The following is a 9,312-nucleotide window of genomic DNA, read 5'->3' as shown; positions in this document are numbered from 1 at the left end:
AACGTTTCGCCTACACAGTAGGCTTCTTCAGTCGAGTACAGAAAAGTTGATAGAAGCAGAAGATACTTGAAGACGATGTAATCAGTCCATCACCCTTGAAGTTTTGAGGTGGTCAGTCCCTCAGTCTGAAGAAGAGTATTGTTCCATAGTCTGAAACAATATTGTTTCAATTTTCAATATTGTCTTCAATTATCTTCTGCTTCTATCAACTTTTCTGTACTCGACTGAAGAAGCCTACTGTGTAGGCGAAACGTTTCGAAATAAAGATACCTAACTGTTGCATATGTGTCTTACCGAAATGTTCTGCATAACAAGCGGCTTACTCTATAGTCGTATATGATTGATGTCAGCTAGGGCTGTATACCTTATACATGTACTTGCAGAAATAAAGATATTATTATTATTATTGTTATTATTATTATTATAACTTCTTTAAACTTAGGTAGAGGTTTCTTTTCCGGACACTGGAAGACAGGGCTCGATACGGCGTAAGCTGTCAGTGGCCCTGTAAATCCCAACAACAGCAACATGGATAGATGCGCTGGCGTTGCTGTACTAAGTTTATATACATCTAGGTACACATAAGTATAATTATCATACATAGTAACATGTGTGTAAATTACCTAGGATAATCCCCCCAAAAGAAAGTCAAAGTGTAACGTTGACTTCTCGCTCTACCACTGGTTTGAGCATCAGTGTCAAATTTCACTGTTTCCTTTCCCTGGGCCCCTCAAGGAAGGTTTCTTGATGTTGGTGAGGGGCTCTTGATTTAGGGAATTGGATCTGTGCTCCAGTTCCCCGAATTAAGCCCGAATGCCTTCCACACCCCCCCCAGGCGCTGTATAATCCTCCGGGTTTAGCGCTTCCCCCTTGATTATAATAATAATAATCCTTTCCCTGGGACGTTTGTCCTGGTATACAGGGACCTGTGGTTCGATTGATAAGATAAGATTTTGTTCAGATTTTTAACCCCGGAGGGTTAGCCACCCAGGATAACCCAAGAAAGTCAGTGCATCGTCGAGAACTGTAACTTTTTTTTCCATTGGGGTCCTCAATCTTGTCCCCCAGGATGCGACTCACACCAGTCGACTAACACCCAGGTACATATTTGCTGCTAGGTGAACAGGACAACAAGTGTAAGGAAATGTGTCGAAATGTTTCTACCCCGCCGGGAATTGAACTCGTGCCCTCCATGTGTGAAGCGAGAGCTTTCCCAGCCAGACCACGGGGTCACCCCAGTGCACTTAGCTCACATACTGAGTGTCCAGGATTCAGTCCCTGGTATGGGTGGAAACATTGCTCATGTTTCCTCACACCTGCCTGTCCCTGTTTACCTAGCAGTATGTATGTAACTGGGAGTTAGTCAACTTATGTGGGTCGCAGCCTGAGGGACAAGATTGAAAGACCCCAATGGAAATAAGACAGACAGTTCTGCATAATACACTGAATTTATTGAGTTATCCTGGATGGCTAACCTTTCAGATTAAAAATCTGAACAAAATCTTTTTTTTTTTTAATCTTATATTACACACTGCTGGGTGCTATAGTTCAGCTTCCTCTAGGCTCGGGAAAAGCTAGATGTTTTGATTCAGGTGTAGGAGGTGTCTGGCTCTGCCAGGATTTAGGCAAGGGAATTCACCTGACCTCACTGGGAATTTAATACTTCTGTTCCTCTTTCCAGAGGAAACATTAGTGGTCCTTAAAAAACGCAATATCACTCTTTCATCACATCATTTGTGCAGTATCACAAACTTTTTCCCCCTCAACAGTAAATGTGCATATCGTTGTTTATTATTCTGCGTTAAATCAGGTTAGGTTAGATTAGGTCAATTATTATTATTATAATCAAGGGGGAAGCGCTAAACCCGGAGGATTATACAGCGCCTGGGAGGGGGGGGATGTGGAAGGCATTCAGGCTTAATTCGGAGAACTGGAGCACAGATCCAATTCCCTAAATCAAGAGTCCCTCACCAACATCAAGGAACCTTCCTTGAGGAGAGATTAGGTCAAGTTTCAGTGGGTTTGGTTGGGTTACAATATTTTTTTTTTTTTATCTTTCCATAATAAGATCTATTTCTGCACAACCTTATCTATTTTGAAAGATTTCACTCATATTCACCCTACTTGAATATGATGGTAATGATTTACTTATCTCTATATTCCATAAAAGCTAAACAAAAAACTTCATTCAGTTTAAATTTCACATTTTCTTTTCCTGCCACAGAATTTTAGATATGTCTGTATTGTCTGTGGGTTTAATGCTTCCCCCTGAATATAATAATTACATACCATTCCTGAGGGGAATGGGATGTAATTTATAGGGAAGCACTAAACCCCTATGGTATTTAGTGTTTCCCTTAAATACGTAATAATAATTATTCTAGTTTTCAATTGATTTATACTATCAGCAGCCTGAACATTATCTTCCACCTAATTCCTCAGGTCACAACTGAGAGGACTTAGATTGAACTTGGACAGGAAGAGATGCATGTCCCTGTTCAACTAGCAGTAAATGGGTGCCTGGATGTTAGTTGCAAGTTGTGGGAGGCATCCTGAGGAAGAGGACCTAAAGTCTAAGGAACTCATTGGTAATAAGTCACACTGCTTGACTTCCCTTGGTTATCCTGGGATACTGACCCTCAAAGGTTAATAATACTAACAACAGTAGTAGTAGTAACAGTAGTATTCTAATAATAATGACTGTAAGATTAAAATATTGCCATTGAAATCATATTAGCTAACCTGAATTAACAGTATTTTATTTTCGCTGTGTTAAGGTTACAGGTAAAACAGTTGAGTTTTACATGCTGTATTTTAATTTTTTTAGAATACACTTGTAGATGCATTTAATCAGTGAAGTAAAGTCACAGGTGCTCAGCAAAGTTTTACTGTTTTTGGCTCTGTGTAGGCCCTGCTCTGCACCTGCGACTTTTCTTCAGTCCTGTTGGAAGTACAGCTTTGTGTTTTGCATTTAGTTGCTACAGGCATACATTTATGATCCATTACTCTATATGGCACATGTGTATGCCATATACAGTGTGTATATGGTATACACATGTAATAGTAATACACGTACTGCATGAAAGATATTCAATAAACCAACATGTAATAACTCAAACACTTGATTAAGTAACTTGGGAAGGCTCTTACTGAGTGTACCATTTAAAAAAAAAAAGGCTTCTTCCTACTATGTTGTTTATTTACTGATACTATTACAGATAATACAAAAAATAAATCTTTTATCAAACATAACAGCTATTTGTGTATTTTTAATTTTACCAAACAGTTGGTGATTGCAACAGTTTTGATCCCAACTAGTTCTACATTAAGTTATGCAAAAACTTTCCTCACTTTGTTAATTTATTTGTCAGGAAAAATTAAGTGACAGTTCTTAATCATATGATGATACACTCAGTGGCTCATTAACACCTGACACAAGCCTTACTCATATGACACAATGGCTTATTAACACCTAAAACAGATTTTAAACATATGACAACACCTGTGTCTCCTAGGATTTAGTCCTAAATTTATGTTATTTCATATTACGGTACCCCATGCCAATTTTTGTAGGTGTATTCAAGACTTCTTTTTTTTTTTTTTTACACACCAGTTTTGTAGACTAAGAGCTGTTCTCGTACCACCCTTGGGATGCAACCCACAACAGTCAACTGATACCCAGGTATCTACTTATTGATAGGTGAACTTGGGCAACAGGTGTTAGGAAATATCCCCAACATTTCTACCCATGCCTTTTTTTTTTTTTTCAACAAGTCGGCCGTCTCCCACCGAGGCAGGGTGACCCAAAAAAGAAAGAAAATCCCCAAAAAGAAAATACTTTCATCATCATTCAACACTTTCACCACACTCACACATTATCACTGTTTTTGCAGAGGTGCTCAGAATACAACAGTTTAGAAGCATATACGTATAAAGATACACAACATATCCCTCCAAACTGCCAATATCCCAAACCCCTCCTTTAAAGTGCAGGCATTGTACTTCCCATTTCCAGGACTCAAGTCCGACTATATGAAAATAACCGGTTTCCCTGAATCCCTTCACTAAATATTACCCTGCTCACACTCCAACAGATCGTCAGGTCCCAAGTATCATTCGTCTCCATTCACTCCTATCTAACACGCTCATGCACGCTTGCTGGAAGTCCAAGCCCCTCGCCCACAAAACCTCCTTTACCCCCTCTTTCCAACCCTTTCGAGGACGACCCCTACCCCTCCTTCCTTCCCCTATAGATTTATATGCTTTCCATGTCATTCTACTTTGATCCATTCTCTCTAAATGACCAAACCACCTCAACAACCCCTCTTCTGCCCTCTGACTAATGCTTTTATTAACTCCACACCTTCTCCTAATTTCCACACTCCGAATTTTCTGCATAATATTTACACCACACATTGCCCTTAGACAGGACATCTCCACTGCCTCCAACCGTCTCCTCGCTGCTGCATTTACCACCCAAGCTTCACATCCATATAAGAGTGTTGGTACTACTATACTTTCATACATTCCCTTCTTTGCCTCCATAGATAACGTTTTTTGACTCCACATATACCTCAACGCACCACTCACCTTTTTTCCCTCATCAATTCTATGATTAACCTCATCCTTCATAAATCCATCCGCCGACACGTCAACTCCCAAGTATCTGAAAACATTCACTTCTTCCATACTCCTCCTCCCCAATTTGATATCCAATTTTTCTTTATCTAAATCATTTGATACCCTCATCACCTTACTCTTTTCTATGTTCACTTTCAACTTTCTACCTTTACACACATTCTCAAACTCATCCACTAACCTTTGCAATTTTTCTTTAGAATCTCCCATAAGCACAGTATCATCAGCAAAAAGTAACTGTGTCAATTCCCATTTTGAATTTGATTCCCCATAATTTAATCCCACCCCTCTCCCGAACACCCTAGCATTTACTTCTTTTACAACCCCATCTATAAATATATTAAACAACCATGGTGACATTACACATCCCTGTCTAAGACCTACTTTTACCGGGAAGTATTCTCCCTCTCTTCTACACACCCTAACCTGAGCCTCACTATCCTCATAAAAACTCTTTACAGCATTTAGTAACTTACCACCTATTCCATATACTTGCAACATCTGCCACATTGCTCCTCTATCCACTCTATCATATGCCTTTTCTAAATCCATAAATGCAATAAAAACTTCCCTACCTTTATCTAAATACTGTTCACATATATGCTTCAATGTAAACACTTGATCTACACATCCCCTACCCACTCTGAAGCCTCCCTGCTCATCCGCAATCCTACATTCTGTCTTACCTCTAATTCTTTCAATTATAACCCTACCGTATACTTTTCCTGGTATACTCAGTAAACTTATTCCTCTATAATTTTTACAATCTCTTTTGTCCCCTTTCCCTTTATATAAAGGGACTATACATGCTCTCCGCCAATCCCTAGGTACCTTCCCCTCTTTCATACATTTATTAAACAAAAGTACCAACCACTCCAACACTATATCCCCCCCTGCTTTTAACATTTCTGTCATGATCCCATCAGTTCCAGCTGCTTTACCCCCTTTCATTCTACGTAATGCCTCACGTACCTCCACCACACTTACATTCTGCTCTTCTTCACTCCTAAAAGATGGTATACCTCCCTGGCCAGTGCATGAAATTACCGCCTCCCTTTCTTCCTCAACATTTAAAAGTTCCTCAAAATATTCTCGCCATCTACCTAATACCTCCCTCTCCCCATCTACTAACTCCCCTACTCTGTTTTTAACTGACAAATCCATACTTTCCCTAGGCTTTCTTAACTTGTTTAACTCACTCCAAAATTTTTTCTTATTTTCATTAAAATTTCTTGACAGTGCCTCTCCCACTCTATCATCTGCTCTCCTTTTGCACTCTCTCACCACTCTCTTCACCTTTCTTTTACTCTCCATATACTCTGCTCTTCTTATAACACTTCTGCTTTGTAAAAACCTCTCATAAGCTACCTTTTTCTCTTTTATCACACCCTTTACTTCATCATTCCACCAATCACTCCTCTTTCCTCCTGCCCCCACCCTCCTATAACCACAAACTTCTGCCCCACATTCTAATACTGCATTTTTAAAACTATTCCAACCCTCTTCAACCCCCCCACTACTCATCTTTGCACTAGCCCACCTTTCTGCCAATAGTCGCTTATATCTCACCCGAACTTCCTCCTCCCTTAGTTTATACACTTTCACCTCCCTCTTACTTGTTGTTGCCACCTTCCTCTTTTCCCATCTACCTCTTACTCTAACTGTAGCTACAACTAAATAATGATCCGATATATCAGTTGCCCCTCTATAAACATGTACATCCTGGAGCCTACCCATCAACCTTTTATCCACCAATACATAATCTAACAAACTACTTTCATTACGTGCTACATCATACCTTGTATATTTATTTATCCTCTTTTTCATAAAATATGTATTACTTATTACCAAATTTCTTTCTACACATAGCTCAATTAAAGGCTCCCCATTTACATTTACCCCTGGCACCCCAAATTTACCTACTACTCCCTCCATAACATTTTTACCCACTTTAGCATTGAAATCCCCAACCACCATTACTCTCACACTTGATTCAAAACTCCCCACGCATTCACTCAACATTTCCCAGAATCTCTCTCTCTCCTCTACACTTCTCTCTTCTCCAGGTGCATACACGCTTACTATAACCCACTTTTCACATCCAATCTTTATTTTACTCCACATAATCCTTGAATTTATACATTTGTAGTCCCTCTTTTCCTGCCATAGCTTATCCTTCAACATTATTGCTACTCCTTCTTTAGCTCTAACTCTATTTGAAACCCCTGACCTAATCCCATTTATTCCTCTCCATTGAAACTCTCCCACCCCCTTCAGCTTTGTTTCACTTAAAGCCAGGACATCCAGTTTCTTCTCATTCATAACATCCACAATCATCTCTTTCTTATCATTTGCACAACATCCACGCACATTCAGACTTCCCACTTTGACAATTTTCTTCTTCTTATTCTTTTTAGTAATCTTTACAGGAAAAGGGGTTACTAGTATTACATATGACTCACGAAATCGTAATGACACGATTGCAAACAAACCATACCCCGGCCGGGATTGAACCCGCGGTCAGAGAGTCTCAAAACTCCAGCCCGTCGCGTTAGCCACTAGACCAGCTAGCCACAATAAGATTCGTCCAACTAGGTATATTTCTACACCATAGGAAGGTTAGCACAGGCACCACTGTGACCACAAATGCAAGTTTTTACAGACGAATCTCCAGCTAGCGTGGCCGTGACGAACTCTAGCTCAAGTCCCTTCACTGCCGTCAACATGACTCACGAAATCGTAATGACACGATTGCAAACAAACCATACCCCGGCCGGGATTGAACCCGCGGTCAGAGAGTCTCAAAACTCCAGCCCGTCGCGTTAGCCACTAGACCAGCTAGCCACAATAAGATTCGTCACGGCCACACTAGCTGGAGATTCGTCTGTAAAAACTTGCATTTGTGGTCACAGTGGTGCCTGTGCTAACCTTCCTATGGTGTAGAAATATACCTAGTTGGATGAATCTTATTGTGGCTAGCTGGTCTAGTGGCTAACGCGACGGGCTGGAGTTTTGAGACTCTCTGACCGCGGGTTCAATCCCGGCCAGGGTATGGTTTGTAGTTATATAGATGCTCCTTGCTTTATAGTGGTTCGACTTGTGATATTTTGACTTTATGATGGTGAAATAGAGATGCACATTCAGTAATCGTCAAGCTTTGATGGGATAAATGTGTATTCATTTATTTACTTTTCAGTACTGGTATTTAGTTACAATAATTATTTGTTTATTCAGTGACGATAGTTATTAACTTACGTATTTATCATATGTTCATACTTGACTTACAATATTTTCAACTTACGTTGGATTCATTGGAATGTAATCCTATCACAAGTCAAGGAATACCATAGTATAATCAGTCACCCCAACATGCACTCCTCTTCATAAAGTCTTGCCATTACTTTAATATATTTCTTCACATTTTTAGATATGGTATACAACATAATCAATCTTCCTACAGGCATTACTTCATCAGAACCAACCTTAACAAGGGATACCAACATATGGCTAAGAACAGCAGCACTTCATTTAGTCTACTCATTGGGGTACCAAAGGCAGGGTCCTGATGCACAGCTATTCCTTCTTTACATCAGTGACTTCCAAATAAATCAAGTAAGTACTTTTTATTTTTGCAATAGTTATATATAGTCAGTTATGTATAACTGATCCTAGGATAACTAAGTAAAGTCCAACAGCACCAAATAATACCTTTTCTAATTCACTGCTGGCTATGTTGTTAAGGTCAATTGGATCTGAATTGATAACAAAGTGTAATCATCTATGAATAAAATTGGTTTAAGTTGAGGTGCATTTGGTAGGTTATTGATTTAAAGAAGAAATAAAGGTGGCCTTAGGACATTGTCTTGCAGCACCTGTGTTGGCTGGTAGATGAGGTGGAGTAATTTAGAGTCCTGTGTTGGAGTCTGTCATTGAGGCATGGCCTCCTATTCTATAATGGTCTAGTCTACATTGTTGTGGTTTACTCTGTCAAGAGCTTTTCTTAGGTTAATAAGAGGCCCATTGAATATTCATAGTTTTTTAGGGATGTGTAGATTAAATCTCACATTTTTGTTATTATATCATTTGTACATTTTTAGACTTGAAACCAAACTGATTAGGAATATCATTTTGTTTTACAAAGTCATATATTCACTTTAATATTTTTTGTTTCAAATATTTTAAGTATAGTAGAATTAGTTACTTATTTCAGATGAGTCTTCACTTGTAGAGTAGTGAGAGCTTAGCTAAGGAACCTTTTGGCTTCAATAAATTTATTAAACAGCACTGCAGTAATTAGTGATAATACATGTTTTGTGGGCGAGGGGCTTGGACTTCCAGCAGGCTTGCATGAGCGTGTTCGATAGGAGTGAATGGAGACGAATGGTATTTGGGACCTGACGATCTGTTGGAGTGTGAGCAAGGTAATATTTAGTGAAGGGATTCTGGGAAACCGGTTATTTTTATGCAGCCGGACTTGAGTCCTGGAAATGGGAAGTACAGTGCCTGCACTCTAAAGGAGGAGTTCGGGATATTAGCAGTTTGGAGGGATACGTCGTGTATCTTTATACGTATACGCTTCTAAACTGTTGTGTTCTGAGCACCTCTGCAAAAACAGTGATTATGTGAGTGAGGTGAAAGTGTTGAATGATGATGATGAAAGTATTTTCTTTTTGG

At 39.4% G+C, this 9,312-nt stretch overlaps 1 long non-coding RNA gene across 1 annotated transcript; it reads left to right on the top strand.

Annotated features, from left to right (window-relative positions):
- The first annotated feature begins 469 nt into the window (after positions 1 to 469).
- Positions 470 to 8,719, top strand: LOC128696125 (uncharacterized). The gene is made up of 3 exons (XR_011391614.1): positions 470 to 575; positions 2,443 to 2,588; positions 8,099 to 8,719. It is a non-coding gene; the product is annotated as an uncharacterized lncRNA (long non-coding RNA).
- The last annotated feature ends 593 nt before the right edge of the window (positions 8,720 to 9,312 follow it).

Source organism: Cherax quadricarinatus, unplaced genomic scaffold, assembly GCF_038502225.1.
Source record: "Cherax quadricarinatus isolate ZL_2023a unplaced genomic scaffold, ASM3850222v1 Contig5636, whole genome shotgun sequence".
Classification (NCBI taxonomy): Eukaryota; Metazoa; Arthropoda; class Malacostraca; order Decapoda; family Parastacidae; genus Cherax; species Cherax quadricarinatus.
This window is presented reverse-complemented; position numbering and strand designations above follow the sequence as displayed.